Source organism: Hoplias malabaricus, chromosome 3 (assembly GCF_029633855.1).
Source record: "Hoplias malabaricus isolate fHopMal1 chromosome 3, fHopMal1.hap1, whole genome shotgun sequence".
In the NCBI taxonomy this organism is placed as follows: domain Eukaryota; kingdom Metazoa; phylum Chordata; class Actinopteri; order Characiformes; family Erythrinidae; genus Hoplias; species Hoplias malabaricus.
This window is the reverse complement of record NC_089802.1, coordinates 1,660,172-1,676,866: the sequence shown is the minus strand read 5'-3', so window position 1 is coordinate 1,676,866 and position 16,695 is coordinate 1,660,172. Positions and strand designations below refer to the sequence as shown.

Sequence of the window (16,695 nt, the reverse complement as noted above, 5' to 3'; positions counted from 1 at the left end):
GAGGGACCCAGAGCCAACACCAAATAACAGGCTTCAGACAAATCCCCAGCGTTACATAAGAAGAAAAATCACTCAAGACCAAATTACAGCCTTCTTACTCTACCCCCCCCCCCCCCAACACACACACACACACCATTCTCCAAACCCACCCCTGCGCTCGCCAGTATTACAGCCCTTCACCAGCACAGATCCTATTTTAAACATCAGCTCCTGTGTGTGTGTGTGTGTGTGTGTGTGTGTGTGTGTGTTGGGGGGGGGGGTTGCATTCATTCAGGTCGACTTTATCCACATGATCAGAGAAAGAGAGAGAGAGAGAGAGAGAGAGAGAGATAATAAATTAAATGGAGAACACAGTAGTAAAGTTCGAGAGAGAAATATAAACAAAAAAGAGGAAGAAAGAGAAAAGACAAATGAGAAGAAAAAGAAGTGAAGAGCTGTGATCTGAAAAGTTTTCTCCTCTGACCTCTTGCGAAGGATGAATTCCCCTCAGGTGAGTGATACTTAAACAGACAGGAGTCATTCTGCTTCATGTTCTTCTTAATGAACCGCAGAGTGAAGTTTACGTTATTATTTCCTCTGCTTCGTCGTAGCTGCAGTTTGTCAGCAGACCCCCCCCCCCTCATGTCCTGGTAGATTGGAGAGTATCAGGTCAGGGAAGTGGTCAGTAAGATGGCTGCCGGTGTGAGAGCCGTGCTGCAGTAATGACGGCGAGGTTTTTCTCAGCGGTGTGCGCTCGTGTCACAGAGGCTCCCCGCCGGCTGCAGATGGCACATTGTCTGTGCTTTTTGTTCCAAAACATTTGTCCAGCAGCTGCCCTTGCTCCTGAGCTTCCTCTGCAACGAGGGGAGGACACTGTGGTCTTTAGAGCAGTACTTCGTCCAAAAACATTATCTCATTTACACAGATGACCCCCAGACGTTCCCAAATGTGAGCGATCAACCAAGACCCACCCTACGCCCGGGTAACAGCAGCAGGAAATACAAATGTGGAGTGTGTACGAGTATACACACACACACACATGTTCTTAATTCCCCGTGTGTTATATTTCAGTAAACGACAGGTGATTTTACCAAACTCTTGAACATTCAGAGTGAGGAGAGCCGCTGGTAAAAGTGTGTTGCTCTAAGAGTGGGCCACAAAAAGAGCTGTGTACGAGAGAGAAAAACAGATTGAGGGCGGTGGAGAAACAGTGGGGACGATATGGGGGTTTGGAGTCTGGAGGGCCCCGACTGTGGTGGACATCTGTGGCCAGTGTGTGGTAACTGAGAGGAAGGGCCTTGAGCTGGGGATGAAGATGAAAGTGGGGGGGACGTCACCATTTATTAGACAGAATGCCCCCCGCACCAGGCCCAGGCCATTTACTAACAGATGATGATCATTTCAGCCTGCCGCAGTCACCTTGCCAAGTTCCACCAAACCCGCCCCGCCGTGAACACACACCCCTCCCCCACCCCCTCACATCTCTCGGTAATGCAGAGCACAATTAGGCTTCGTTTGGATGAAAATGACCTGTAATTTAGCGCGAGGCCGACCCTCCTCACAGAGCTGCTCCGGCGCTCTCGCAGGTAGCCGTCATTACGCATCAGCGGGAAAAAGGCCAGTTTAATGGAGCCACAGCTATAAACATCCCTCATCGCTGCCCGCTGCTGCTGGACTCACTGCACATTTACACTGGGCACCTGCTCTCTCTGCTGCTTTTTAACTGACCTCCAGCACCACACACCCTTCAAACATGGGCTACTGCAGACAGGAGGCCCTCTGGAATCAAACAAACACATACAGAGGAGTGAACATATGCAGACGGATACATGGGCATAAATATAGTCCGATAAAAGTCTGGTAACAATGACAGACAGATAGAGACACAGCTAATATCTGTAACATTTCTGTATAATGTGTTATTAACCCTGTCCCCGGCTTTACCTTGCCGTATAAATAATTACTCAGGATGTAACGACCCATCGATCCGTATCGAGGCATCGACCCAAACAGCAAACAATCTGATTCATCGATGTGATGCATGAACATTCAGCCGGAGGAAACCCACACAGACACAGGGAGAACACACGACACTCACCCGGAGGAAACCCACACAGACACAGAGAGAACACACCACACTCCTCACAGACGGTCACCCGGAGGAAACCCACGCAGACACAGGGAGAACACACTACACTCCTCACTGACAGTGACCCGGAGGAAACCCACACAGACACAGGGAGAACACACTACACTCCTCACTGACAGTGACCCGGAGGAAACCCACGCAGACACAGAGAGAACACACCACACTCCTCACAGACAGTCACCCGGAGGAAACCCCCGCAGACACAGAGAGAACACACCACACTCCTCACAGACAGTCACCCGGAGGAAACCCCCGCAGACACAGAGAGAACACACCACACTCCTCACAGACAGTCACCCGGAGGAAACCCCCGCAGACACAGAGAGAACACACCACACTCCTCACAGACAGTCACCCGGAGGAAACCCACGCAGACACAGAGAGAACACACCACACTCCTCACAGACAGTCACCCAGAGGAAACCCACACAGACACAGAGAGAACACACTACACTCCTCACAGACAGTCACCCGGAGGAAACCCACGCAGACACAGGGAAAACACACCACACTCCTCACAGACAGTCACCCGGAGGAAACCCACGCGGACACAGGGAGAACACACCACACTCCTCACAGACAGTCACCCAGAGGAAACCCACGCAGACACAGAGAGAACACACCACACTCCTCACAGACAGTCACCCGGAGGAAACCCACGCAGACACAGGGAGAACACACCACACTCCTCACAGACAGTCACCCGGAGGACGTACGACTCCTCTCTGTATGCTATACTCCTCCTGAGCTGTAGGTGGCAGCATGCAGCAGTCCACCAAATAAATGGGTTCAGTGAATAACAGTGCAGTAGCCAAGGAAACAAAGTTATACACTCTGCAGTTTGTGTGTGACCAGATAAAGGATCTCAAGAAGGAGCTCAGAGCCTCAAATAAAGTGTCACTGTACTGTGGATCTAGACCGGTCATTCACAGAGTGATACAGTCACAAAGCTCCAGGGGCCTGGAGGTTATGGGTTCGATTCCCGCTCCGGGTGACTGTCTGTGAGGAATGTGGTGTGTTCTCTCTGTGTCTGCGTGGGTTTCCTCCGGGTGACTGTCTGTGAGGAATGTGGTGTGTTCTCCCTGTGTCTGCGTGGGTTTCCTCCGGGTGACTGTCTGTGAGGAGTGTGGTGTGTTCTCCCTGTGTCTGCATGGGTTTCCTCCGGGTGACTGTCTGTGAGGAGTGTGGTGTGTTCTCCCTGTGTCTGCGTGGGTTTCCTCCAGGTGCTCCGGTTTCCTCACACGCTCCAAAAACACACGTTGGTAGGTGAATTGGAGACTCAAAAGTGTGTGAGTGAATGTGTGAGTGTGTGTGTTGCCCTGTGAAGGACTGGCGCCCCCTCCAGGGTGTGTTCCTGCCTTGCGCCCAATGATTCCAGGTTGGCTCTGGACCCACCGCGACCCTGAACTGGATAACAGCTACAGATAATGAATGAAAACAGGAACATGCCCCGTTTGTGTGTTTCTGGGGCTGTGTCTTGACCCTGCCTGGCCCTCCTGTCGACAGGGGGGTCACTGGAGAGCGCCAAGGTTCCAAGAATCAGGAAAGTAACCTGTTATTTTGGTGGGAAAACGCTAACTTTTCAAGGACAAGTAAATAAACTCACTATAAATAAACTCACTGTTCCCCTTTACTGCAATAATTTCCTATAACTGAAGGTCTAGCACTATGTTTATAACCAAGAAAAGCAAGAAGATCTGGATTTAATTCTGAGCGCTGAATGCGGAAGACCAGGCTGTCATTTAATTCATCACCAGAACGGTGTTTGACTGCCTCCGATTGGTCCAACAGTAACTGACGCTCAATGTCCACATTCAAAACGTGATAAAACTGCTCTCTTACAGACTGTGATTTAAATACAAAACCAGTTCAGCTCTAAACTCTAACCCTTCAGCCCTCTACAGCTGTTACAGCAGAAAGTGACACTCTTCCAGCTCAAGAAAACAAACACTCACTGCTGCCCTCTACAGGTGTTATAGCACCTTGTCTGTGTAATGACACGTGATGCGTCTCAGTGAGGATCACATCTGCTTAGATTTCAGACAAAATAAATGAACAATGCCTACTGTGGCGGCATCACATTTCTCACAACAGCGATGTGTAACAGTGTCAACAGAAATGACATGAGTCAATGCACATGAGTGTGTGGATCACACAGGCAGCATCACGGCTGTCAACACAGGAACAGAACAAGTCCATACAGCTACAGGGAACTGAGACACTAAAACAGAACTGAGCATTTTCAGGATTCAAGATTCTTTACAAAACAAAAAGACCGTGGCTCTAACTACGGAATCCCATCTTACACACAGTGAACACACCGTTAGCCAAACGCCATTTTTTGGTTTCTTAGAAGATCCTTTTAGCGCTTTCACCTGCTGGAGAGAGTACAGATGCTGCGGAGCTGAGGAGATGTTGATGAAGGTGTAACTGTGCTGTACCTCTGCTGTAACGGAGATGTTTCTGCAGATACGGTTCAGCTCACAAACTCGTTTCCTCAGCGAGGGGCACGCTGACAGAGCCGGGAACACGGGGCACCATCTGTCCAGCCTCAACAGGAGAGAACACGAGTCTGAGTGTGTGTGTGTGTGTGTGTGAGTGAGAGAGAGAGAGAGATCCACACAGTTTGGCACAGCTGACTTCCCCCATTCCTGCACAAACGTTTCAGAGACGTTACGTAAGGTGGAGCGGCGCTGGACTGGAAGGAGAAAATGGCCGTCACCTTTGAGACACAATGAAATATGCGTCTGCTCGGCAACAAGCGTCTCCGTCTCAACCAGCGGATATTAGCAGAGGCACTAGATCAGATTATCTCTGAGAAAGAGACACTGCCTGAGAAGGAGAGCAGAGTTTAAACGTGTTACTGACTGCTCAGATATCAGTCTCCACAGCAGAGGTCAACAGCATTATCACAGCAACATATCAACATCGTTTTACACCACACCATCCACACATCTCCTTCTCTCCAGAGAACACAGCTGGGCTGTTCCTTATAGCCCTAGAGCCCACGCCTGGCACTGCGGGGTCTGAATGCAGCTCATATGCAGCTGCTCCACAGCATCTCTTTATATTGGTTTACTGTTCTCTGGAGGTCACACAGTCTGCGTGTTTTTAGATTTCGGCCTTGACACATGCCCCAGGGCTTAGGGACAAGGAAAATAACAGTGTCTCCCCTGTCTGGAAGAGGGTCACCAGGACCTACCCCTGGAGCCTGTGGGTAGTGTTCAGTGGCCGAGCAGCCCATGTGACCCATCCAGGATCAGCCTGAAAACGTGACACGGAACGATCATGTGGAACCAACACCCGCAGGAGAATAGATACTGTGAGGTGGGGGTGAGTATGGACACTGGCTATGGCCTTCACAGACACTCTGAAAGGAACGAGAACGAGACGAGACATTAGAGTTTAGTGATATGAGAAAAGAGATATGAGATGGAATATGAGATTAGAGATAGGAGACACGCAATGAGATTTGAGATCAGAGATGAGATTAAATGAGAGATGAGATCAGAAATAGACACGAGGTATGCTGTTAGATGAGATAACAAATGAGAGCTATGAGACAATATGATGTATGAAGAGATGGAAGATGAGAGATGAGATTTGAAGATGAGAAGAGAGATGCTTTTTTACAGAAGCAGTCGAGACGTAGATTTTCTAACACAGCCCTTTAAAAGTACAAGATGCTCTTTACGTTACAGCAGATCTGATTTACCTCGGAGAATCCTCTGAGGATTACACAAGCTGCTTTCAGCACAGCGTCAATTAATGGGCATTAAATAAGCAGCCGTATGAAGTTGTAAGGGGAAAAGTAAACAGCATCCTGCCCCTGTGGACCACTGAAAGGCCACCGCGAGGCAAGACCAAGCTTGCTCCGATTGTGTGAGGTAATTGAGGCCGAAACACAGCAGAGCGTGCAACAGAACACCATTTATCGACTGCACCAAGTCAAGACAACAATAACACCTGCTTAAAAAAGGTGTAATCCGACCAAACCAGGGCCCATTAATGGAAAAGTGCATCGTCCACGTTCCCACTCAAGACCGGAATCAGACGGGATTCGTCTGGGGTTCCATACCCCACTCCGGTGTTCATGCTGCTCCGTACCAAGAAGACTGGGACTTTTCCCTGGCGGAATGGAGCTCCATCCGGTATCTCTGGGATGAGTTGGAGTGGAGAACTAATCGTCCAACATCACCCCCTGACCTCACTGACGTTTATATGAGGAAATGACATCACACCCTCCAAGAAACATTCTGATATCTAAAGTAATGTCTGCGATCACGACAGAAAGCCTTCTGAAATGGAAACAACGTCTCAATGACTCTGATTTAAGATGAAAACCAGGGTGAGCAGGGCTCCGGTAACGTTCGGCCGTGTAGAGCTCACTCGTAAAGACGATACACACAGGGTACAGAACCGTCAGCTCCACCCTCGGTGCACATTATACACTCCTGCAGGTTTCATTAGACACTGGGGGACGTGCTGTAGACATGAAAGTGTATGAAAAATTAATATCATATTTATATTGGTCAAAATGATCAGGATTCCCCTGAATGTAAACTATTTAATGGTGGAGCTTAGGCATGGCAGAATGTTACCGAGTCCCATTTAAAAGTGGAAAATATCTCATAACATTTTCACAAATTAACACTTAAATATAATCACAGCACCATTTACGGAGCAGTGGAGTGGAGCTAGGGTTAGAATAAGAATGGAGTTCCAGTGTGGTACCCAATCTCCCCTCCCCGTCCCAATGTCTCCTCCCTGTCCCGATGTCTCCTCCCTGTCCCGACACCCCTCCCCGTCCTGACACCCCTCCCCGTCCCAATGTCTCCTCCCTGTCCCGATGTCTCCTCCCTGTCCCGACACCCCTCCCCGTCCCAATGTCTCCTCCCTGTCCCGAGACCCCTCCCTGTCCAGAAACCCCTCCCCGTCCTGACACCCCTCCCCGTCCCAATGTCTCCTCCCTGTCCCGACACCCCTCCCCGTCCCAATGTCTCCTCCCTGTCCCAATCTCCCCTCCCTGTCCCGAAACCCCTCCCCGTCCCAATGTCTCCTCCCTGTCCCAATCTCCCCTCCCTGTCCCGAGACCCCTCCCCGTCCAGAAACCCCTCCCCGTCCTGACACCCCTCCCCGTCCCAATGTCTCCTCCCTGTCCCGATGTCTCCTCCCTGTCCCGATGTCTCCTCCCCGTCCCAATGTCTCCTCCCTGTCCCGAGACCCCTCCCTGTCCAGAAACCCCTCCGCGTCCTGACACCCCTCCCCGTCCCAATGTCTCCTCCCTGTCCTGACACCCCTCCCCTCCCCTCCCCGTCCCATCCCAATCTCCCCTCCCTGTCCCGACACCCCTCCCTGTCCAGAAACCCCTCCCCGTCCCAATGTCTCCTCCCTGTCCCGACACCCCTCCCCGTCCCAATGTCCCCTCCCTGTCCAGAAACCCCTCCCAATGTCCCCTCCCTGTCCAAAAACCCCTCCCCGTCCCGATATCTCCTCCCTGTCCCAATGTCCCCTCCCTGTCCAGAAACCCCTCCCCGTCCCGATGTCTCCTCCCTGTCCTGACACCCCTCCCCGTCCCAATGTCTCCTCCCTGTCCAGAAACCCCTCCCCGTCCCAATGTCTCCTCCCTGTCCCGACACCCCTCCCCGTCCCAATGTCTCCTCCCTGTCCAGAAACCCCTCCCCGTCCCAATGTCCCCTCCCTGTCCAGAAACCCCTCCCCGTCCCAATGTCCCCTCCCAGTCCAGAAACCCCTCCCCGTCCCAATGTCTCCTCCCTGTCCCGACACCCCTCCCTGTCCCGATGTCTCCTCCCTGTCCAGAAACCCCTCCCCGTCCCAATGTCCCCTTCCTGTCCAGAAACCCCTCCCCGTCTCAATGTCCCCTCCCAGTCCAGAAACCCCTCCCCGTCCCGATGTCTCCTCCCTGTCCCGACACCCCTCCCCGTCCCAATGTCTCCTCCCTGTCCCGATGTCTCCTCCCTGTCCCGACACCCCTCCCCGTCCCAATGTCCCCTCCCTGTCCTGAAACCCCTCTCCGTCCCGATGTCCCCTTGCCATGACTGCTTCTGGGAGACTGTTGCTTTGGTTGATGGTCTATGTACGTTTTTAATGCTCCTTAAATTTTGAAAAGGTTCAACTGACCTTCAGGAATTTTACCATGAAACCAGTGACTGTTTCATATCTAATGTGCAGCATTTAGTATGTGGGCTGTTCTTTACAGCATATGTGTGTGTGTGTGTGTTTGTAAGGGGGGGGTGGTTTACTACTGGATTAGAAGGCCTGTTTTCTAACATGATTACACGGCCTTCTGCCTCTTCCCGTGAAAGAGACATCCGGAGGCACACACACACACAATTACTCGTTCTCCTCATCCCTTTCTCATCCTCCTCACCCCTTCCCTTTCTCTTCTTCCTTCATCCACTACTCTCCTCTTTTTCCTGCGTAGCTCTGATAAAAATCAGAACGGCAGATTAAATCAGGCCCTGATCGAAGAACAAAGTAAACTGCAGCAGACCCCACAGCGCTCCTCTCCTGCCGTGACCTCCACTGCCTTCGTGATTAGAAACACACCTCCATCCAAATAAATCACCTTTTCCAGGCTCCATCTTCACTGGCTCCATCAGATTCCTGTGTTCAGGACCTACAACAAACTACAACAGCCCCAGATCACTACCCAGGAGTCAGAACTAGAGCTAGTTCAGTGATCTCTAACTCACTCGCCACAGCTTCCCACGTCGGACCCTGGAGAGCAGAACACCAGTCTCAGGACGGGACTCACACACACTTCACTACTGGCACATCAACAAACCACTCAAGTGACTCTTTGCCCTGTTTACACACCACTGTTTACTTACAGCAGAGCTCTGTGTGTCTTGGTCAGTGCTGGGCGACATGAGCGCTAATCAATATCACGATAAATTGTACATTTTACCACGATTACGATTAATTAGTTTAGTTTGTTGTTGTATTCGTGACCCTCACAGTTCAGTGACGAGGCGTGTGCTGTAAATACGCTCCAGTGTTAAAGCTGGGATAGTTTCTCTAACGTCGCTGGGAGCTTGTTCCTCTCTTTATTTCTGAGCACTGTTTTTTCTCAGTGTTTACATTTGACTTCTTTGTTCAGTCTCATCTTAATTAAAGTCAGAACACAGCACGTTCAAACCACAGACGCTGTGTTTTTCTTTGGTACGAGATGCTGGAGTCGCTCGTTCAGCCTCTGTGTTTAGGTTGTCCTTCATGTGGCAGATAGGGGGCAGAATCACGTGACTACAGCCTGGGAGTGTGGTTTTAAAAAGAGACAGCACATGAACACACAGTGGGGACACAACAGAAAAAAAACCTGTTATTGATATAATCGATATAGACAAGATTATGCGTTTTAGAAGTTCTGAACGTCAATTTCTATACATTTTTTGATTAAATGCCCAGCCCAGATTTGTGTTAAATCTCAGTCCACACTGTGACAGTGATGATGCTGATTACACCGAGCCCCACTGAGATCCTCTGCTCACTCTACTGTACACTCTCATGTGATCCACAATAACATTTACAACTGTTAAAGCTGATATAAAGAAACCCCTAGTGCATGTGGATCTGGAGCCCACCAACCCACACACTGTGAAACAAGTCTACCCTGACAAGTTTGTGTGCTGCCTACGTCAGAAAACACGAGCCACTCCGCAGTCGCAGAGTGTGAATCACTTTTACAGGGGACGGGGAGGAGGTAGGGTACCAAAAATTACATAGTGCAGTTTCTTCTGTGCTGAACCTGGAGCAGCAATGTCAGAGGTTCATTTTTGGAGCTACACTGGGTTGTACTGACTTTAACACTAATTAATACTGTCTGGTATAAAAATAATTATTAGTTTTGAACTGTGATATTGTTTATATTTTCTTCCTTTTTTCCCCTCATTTATTTTGTATTTATATTAACTTTCTGGTTTCCATTAAACGTGTCTCAAGCTGCTTTATCTTATCGTCTGCTGCAACACTGTAAACGTTCACATTGTGGGATTAATGTGAGAATGTAAGTTGTACAATGACAAATGAAATGTGTCTTCACACACACACACACTAGTGCACTGGGGGCTGTGAACACACACCCAGGGGAGCAGTTGTGGGTTCGGTGCCTTGCTCAAGGGCCCCTTAGCTGTGGATGTTGAGGGAGGAGGACAGTGCTGTTCCTTCACTCCCACCGCCCCCAGTTTTCCTGCTGCTCGTGGGAATCAAACCAACAACCTTTCAGTCCTCAGCTCTAACCCTCTTCTCTCTATCACAAAAACCTGAGCTTGTACCAAAACCACAACTGTAGAAAAATGAACATTTCAGTGTGTGTCACGGCTGAAATCTGGCAACCCTAAGACAGCCCTCCTTCCACAGTCCAATTCTCTGGAGCAGAAACAGAGAGAGAGGAATTTCAAGATTAGCACAAGGTCTTGTGAAGCTGAAGATGCACTTGTTACAGCTGTGGAATGTTAAACACACACACACACAGTGACCGGTGGAGATTAGATGAGTGAGTCTCCACAATGAGGATTAATTTATTACGAATCATTCCGACTGATCTGTCCTTTGTTGATATTTGACACCGAGTGAAGAACAGCTGAGGAGTGTTGTGACGGCGTTGAGAAAAAAGATGATGTATATTTATTTATCAGTGACGATACAAAACCAAGAGAAAGGAGAGGAAAAACCGGGAACAGCAGCAGATGACAGCGAAAGCCCTCCCCCTCGTTTTCACGGCTGGTGTTTAGCAGGAGACTAACCTGAGGGCGGCCTGTCTCCCCCAGTTTACGCCCTCTCTTCCCTCTTTAGCGGAGGCGTCAGCAGCGATTAGCCACGGCCTCCGTCCAGTCCCTCTCTCGACCGCGGCTAATGAGCGTGGAGCTTCCCGTTTGCAGGAGACAGCCCCGTCGCGCTCCGCTCTTCTCTGAAGGAGCGAATAAGTGCGAGGAGGTAAGAGAGGGTCTACAGAGACCAATTAAAAGCACACATTCAAATTGACCCACCCCACCCCCCCCCCTTACCTTCCCTCTCTGTCTCTCTCAAGGCGAGTGAAACGTGACCAAGCTTGTGCAATCCCCTCGAATCGCTCGGCTAACCTCCCTACATTGTTTTAATTCTTACAGGGATTTTTTAAAGCCCTTCCTGGACCCAGGGCGCACTTGGGTTGAGCCGGGAGAAGAGAAGGAGACGAAAGAAGAAAGAAGTGTGAAGGAAACATGCTTTAATTATCATCACATAGCAGTACAGACAAATCTAGACACACACACCCACACACCCAGGGAGGAGTTAGGGGTTAGACGCCTTTCTCAAGTGCTTTCCAGCTGTGGATGTTGTGGGAGGAGAAAATGCTGTTCCTTCACACCCCCACCTGGGGCCATGGTAGCCCCTCCAAACCGCAAACCACTCTGAACACTGCCTTATAAAGGTATAAATACAAGAGGTAAAGCAGCTGCCGGTGGAAACATAAACCTACACCAAGCAGCACGCTGGTGCGCAGAGAAAGGCTTATGTGCTGCTTGGCCATAGTCCAGTTGTAGAACGAGTTTATTACTCTTCACTTATAAACGGTGTTCGTAAAACTGTGGTTAAAATGCGGTATCACACTAGGCGGCACTGTTACTCAATATCAGCCCAGCTGGGATTGTTTTCAGTCTCGTGCCTATATCCATTTCATAAATCCTAGCAATGAAATGTATATCGCCCCCTATGCTTCCTGCAGGTTATTACAATCTGTCAGAAAGACTATGTGCTATTATCAAATATTGAAATATTTTATTTTGTTACGAGATTTGTTCTCTCTGTGTCTGCGTGGGTTTCCTCCAGGTGACTGTCTGTGAGGAGTGTGGTGTGTTCTCCCTGTGTCTGCGTGGGTTTCCTCCGGTTTCCTCCCACGCTCCAAAAACACATGTTGATAGGTGGTTTGGAGAATCAAAAGTGTCTGTAGGTGTGAGTGTGTGTCTGCGTTGCCCTGTGAAGGACTGGTGGAGGACTCCAGGGTGTGTTCCTGCCTTGCACCCAATAATTCCAGGTAGGCTCTGGACCCACTGCGACCCTGAACTGGATAAGGGTTACAGATAATGAATGAATGAATGATATAATGTTTAAATTTTGCCTGTTTCTGACAGATTAGCCCCGCATTTCTAGCACTATTCAAACTAAAATGAACATTGTAGTGTTTTTATACTCAATTTTAATGTAAAAACAACTCTGCACCAACAACACAAATCAATATCAAATCTGTTAATGAGCGTATCACCTATGCCACATCCCCAGAAGGTCACACCTCCTGGGTGGGTCTCTCCACGCTCGCATTCACAAAAGCCACCGGTGGGAGCGGGTTTTGAAACTGAATACAGCGGGTGGGTCCCTAGGCCAAAGCAGAATAAAGCTGTGTGATGATGGAGAGCTAATAAATAGTGCAGAGGCTGGCGGGGGACACTGGAGGACCCCATGTGACCATCATTGTCCTGAAAGACCACGGCTACTGTGGGAAGCGAGAGCGGAAAGCAACCTCAGTCAGCAGGAGTGACTACGACTACAGAGAGGGTCCCAACGGCACCGCAGCACATGAAGGAACCAAAGACGAAATTTGTTCTTATTACGTCAGAAAATCTCCTGCAATAACGTCCGATATTAAACATCAGTGCCGGTGCTGACTCAGGAACAAATCCCTCACGTTATTTAGGAGTCGTGATGTGTGCTTTTACTAAATACATGCGAGAGAAAATAATAAAATACGACAAATACTTCTAGTTTCACAGCGTCCTGTATCCCCCGCCCTGACCCTGAAAGTTTCACACATGTATTTACTAAAGAAAGAATGAATGAATGAAGCCCTGCAGTATGTAGTCAGTGTAGTTATGACTTTGTGACCTGTGTCTGTCAAAACAATCAGGAATTATTTAAAGAGAATGACAATATTTGACTACCCAAGAGAGAAATTCTTCCTACACACACACACACACACACACACACACACACACACAATGCTTGAGGAATGTACTTCTGCTGCCCTCGTGACTGGAGCTTCTTAATGGCCTGCTCTGACAAGGGCTCTTTTGTTGCACTGAGCGTCCACCATCTTAAATGTTTCCTTGACAATGGCAGAAGAAAACGCAGATGTCCGAGCGAGAGCACATCTGTAGCTCACCATCGCCCAGCCCAGGGCGGCCCAGAACCCTCCCCCTCCCCCTGGACCCATCTCCTCCTCCTCACACTCTCTCCTCTTTCCCCCTCCCCCAGTATTAATTTTACTACGCATCTCATATGTGGCAGCATTTCATCTGCACTGTTACCGCAGCCACCAAACTACTGACACTGACCCATAAACACCCCATAATGCCATTTACACGTTTTAAAAACACAAATAACTCAATGCAACGTCTAATAACTACAGTATTATGAACACTTGGGTTTATATTGATTTTCTTGACACCCATATATTGTGTGAGAGAGAGAAGAGAAACAAAACACTCAAAATATACTGGGCTCATATTTCATTATTTCATAATTAACTGCTTATAATTAATAAATATGTTTGTTTTTTTAACACCATCTGAACATCCTCAGCATCGTTTATAAAAAACTCAGAAGACTCGTGTAGTTCACAGGTGAGTTCTGACAGAAAACAACAACAACAACAATCATACGTCTCACTACAGCGCAACTCGGACCGAGAGTTAGCCGCGTGAGCTACTGCACACCGTACAAATGTCTCCCTCCATTTGTGCCCTCTTTTTCTTACGCTCCCTCCCTCTCACTTTCTCCTCCTGCACTTTCTCTTCCTCTTCCCCCTCTCCCTCCCTCCTTTGTGATCTCTCAAACACACAAAAGCTGCTCTCCCCAAGGTTGTGCTCCATTCAGCACGCTCCCATCAATCAATCTAACTCTCCAATCATCTCCTCCGGCGCATTAGCCGCTAGCGAGGGGTCGGACCGCTGAGACGTTATTCATACCACGCCGCTCTTAATAAAGGCCCACTGCTGGACTCCTTTCTTTTGTCATTTCACTCATCCGCTCTTCTCCAACTCGTTTCGGACGAACTCATCGTGACGGTGTGTGCCGGGGCCGGAGCTGAACCTACCACACACTTGTCCAGGATATGTGGGGCGTTCGTTTAGGAGCTGCTTAAAATATATAGTGCTTTAAAACTAAATCTGTCAACGCCAACTCACGGAGAAGTGAATTAACCCAGTTTTGAGAGGAAAGGATGGTCTTTAACCTTAAATTTTGGGACTGCTTTTATTAGATATCACTGACAAAAGCAAATACCATCACTGTCCAAAAACAGACCTGGACCTCCAAAGTAGTAACTTTAACATTCAGTGGAAGTCAAGGTAATTTTTTTAAAGCGTTTCTATTGGTCCGTTCCTCACGGATGTGGACAGCTGCTGTGTGAAACGACATTGTGAACTAAAACTCCAAATACATCTTTTTCTTTGGAACGTGACCAAATATTTATCCAAAAATATCCAAAGAGTCTATAATTAAATACAACGTACTCACTTCCACATGTAAGTCCTCCTCGGTGCTGTCACTGTGAACGTACCTAACAGCTGGTGCGTGGCAAGGGGAACGGAGCGGGTCGGCTGCCATTGCGTTGTCCAGGTGGATGCTACACGACGGCGTCGGTCGATACGACTCACTAACGTCCCAAAAACAATCACAGCTCGGGCGCTTTGGTGATCGAGAAAGTGCTAAACATCCAACACCAACTCACGGAAATGTGAAACCTCACTGTGAGGGTGAGATATGAGTAAATTATTACAGTCCGACAACAAGAGGGCGGTACATAAACACTACGTTGAACTTTTGACCCCAAGAGGATTTGGAAATCTTAAAGACCGTACGGACGTTAGGCCCAACTGGACCGGTATGAAAACAAATAATAGATTATTACCAATGAATAGATCACCTGTAAGATCCAGGTGGTGTTGAAATCCCAAAAAAGAAAACAAATCACACTTCTCCAAAGATTCCTCGATAAAAGTGCCACTAAGGCTCCATTAGTACAACCCACTGTTCTGTTATAGACCCCCCCCCCCCTGAGGAAGATGGGAATGTTACTAGTTTCCTCCTCGGTGTTCGGACGTTAGCTGGTCCAGTGTTTCCAGAAACGACGTGTGTCTAACCAGGTGCCTTCTCTCAGCCCAGAGGGAATATGTCATGTTCTGATGGTGTTTTGTCAAACAGAATGCAGTGTTGATTCAGTTTAATCCAGTCTACATTCTGCTGCTGCTGTTCTTTTTGCTGATCTGCACTTCCCAAAGATTCCCAAACACTGTCCAAGGTGGGTCCCCACTGTATCAAAGTCAGTGTCTTGCACTTTCAGTGCACCACTGTTGTCCACAGCAAAAGCGTGTTGGACCTCCACAGTCCTGGTGTTTACAGACTTTGCTCCAGGGTCAAAGTAGACACCGAAATGTGGAGTAAACCCATTGTGAAAAAGGGGGGGGGGAGGGTGAAACTCAAGTTGGAGGTCCCCGCATAATTTGGGGAAGAGCAGGTGGGCGACTAAACCCCTCTACAGTGAGTGTACACTGGATTAAACTGAACCAACGCTGCAGTTTTGTTTACAAACCAGTCTCAGAACTCAACGTATCCCTCGACATTTCCCTCTGGGCTGAGAGAAGCCGCCTGATTAGCCACACGTCGTTTCTGGAAACATTGTAGCAGCTAATGTCCGAACACGACGTTAGGAAACACCAGGAAAACATTAGTAACATTCCCAGCTTCCTCAGGAGGCGGGGGGAGTCCGGAATGAAAAGGCTGGTGTCGCTAGGCTGAGGCTGAGGTGGAACAGTCTGGAAAGCTCGAGCTTCTTAAAACATAAACACGGGAAAGGGAGAAAAAGAAAAGCAACAAAATGTCCTCGTCTTTCTTCGGCAGATTCGTGGCGCCATGTCGAGGCTCCGAGCCACGAAAAAATAAATAAAACACCCCGGTAAATCACGGTACAAAGCTCCGGGAACGAAACCCAACGCCAGCGCGAAGCAAAGGACGCTCTTACCTCAGCCGCCGAGCCGTTTCCGAGGAGGGTTGTGAGGGCTGAGTTTCTCTAGGAGCGCGAGGACCGCATCGCAGCCCAAACCGACCGACGAGGCTGCTTTAGTGGTCGGTTATTCTCTCTCTCCCACCGCTTTTCCTTCCCTCTCTCTCTTTCTACAGCACTTGCTTCAGTCTTGAGCGGGTTTGGAGAAAGTTGCTGTATCCACGGGGCGAGGAACACGGCGGGATGCGAGGGCTCTGTTTTCATCCGCGGTTTGGAGGCTTCAGTCGGAGGGGGTCTGAGTGGTGGAGGTGGGCTTGCATTTTTTTTTTTTTTTCTTTTCTTTTCTCTCTCTCTCTCTCTCTCTCACTCACTCACTCTCTTCTTTCCTCCCTCTTTTCCTTCCACCTCTCCCACTCTTCGTTTCTTTATCAAGGCGGGGTCTGGGCTCTGTGTTAAACCAATGACACACAAAAGCCCAAAGAAACAGCCCCCCCCCCTTCAGTGTACACACACACACACACACACACACACACTGTCTGTATTCCTATCTTTTCTGAGAGGTCTGTAGCGC

General features: G+C 49.0%; 1 protein-coding gene across 3 annotated transcripts in view; it reads right to left on the bottom strand.

Moving 5' to 3' along the window:
• LOC136691719 (C-terminal-binding protein 2) overlaps positions 1-16,426 on the bottom strand; it is a 95,594-nt gene extending 79,168 nt beyond the window's left edge. For all 3 annotated transcript variants that reach the window (XM_066664443.1, XM_066664442.1, XM_066664444.1), the window contains exon 1: positions 16,143-16,426. The gene's annotated coding sequence lies outside the window, so the exon portion shown is untranslated. The remainder of the gene's footprint in view (positions 1-16,142) is intronic.
• Positions 16,427-16,695: the final 269 nt, after the last annotated feature.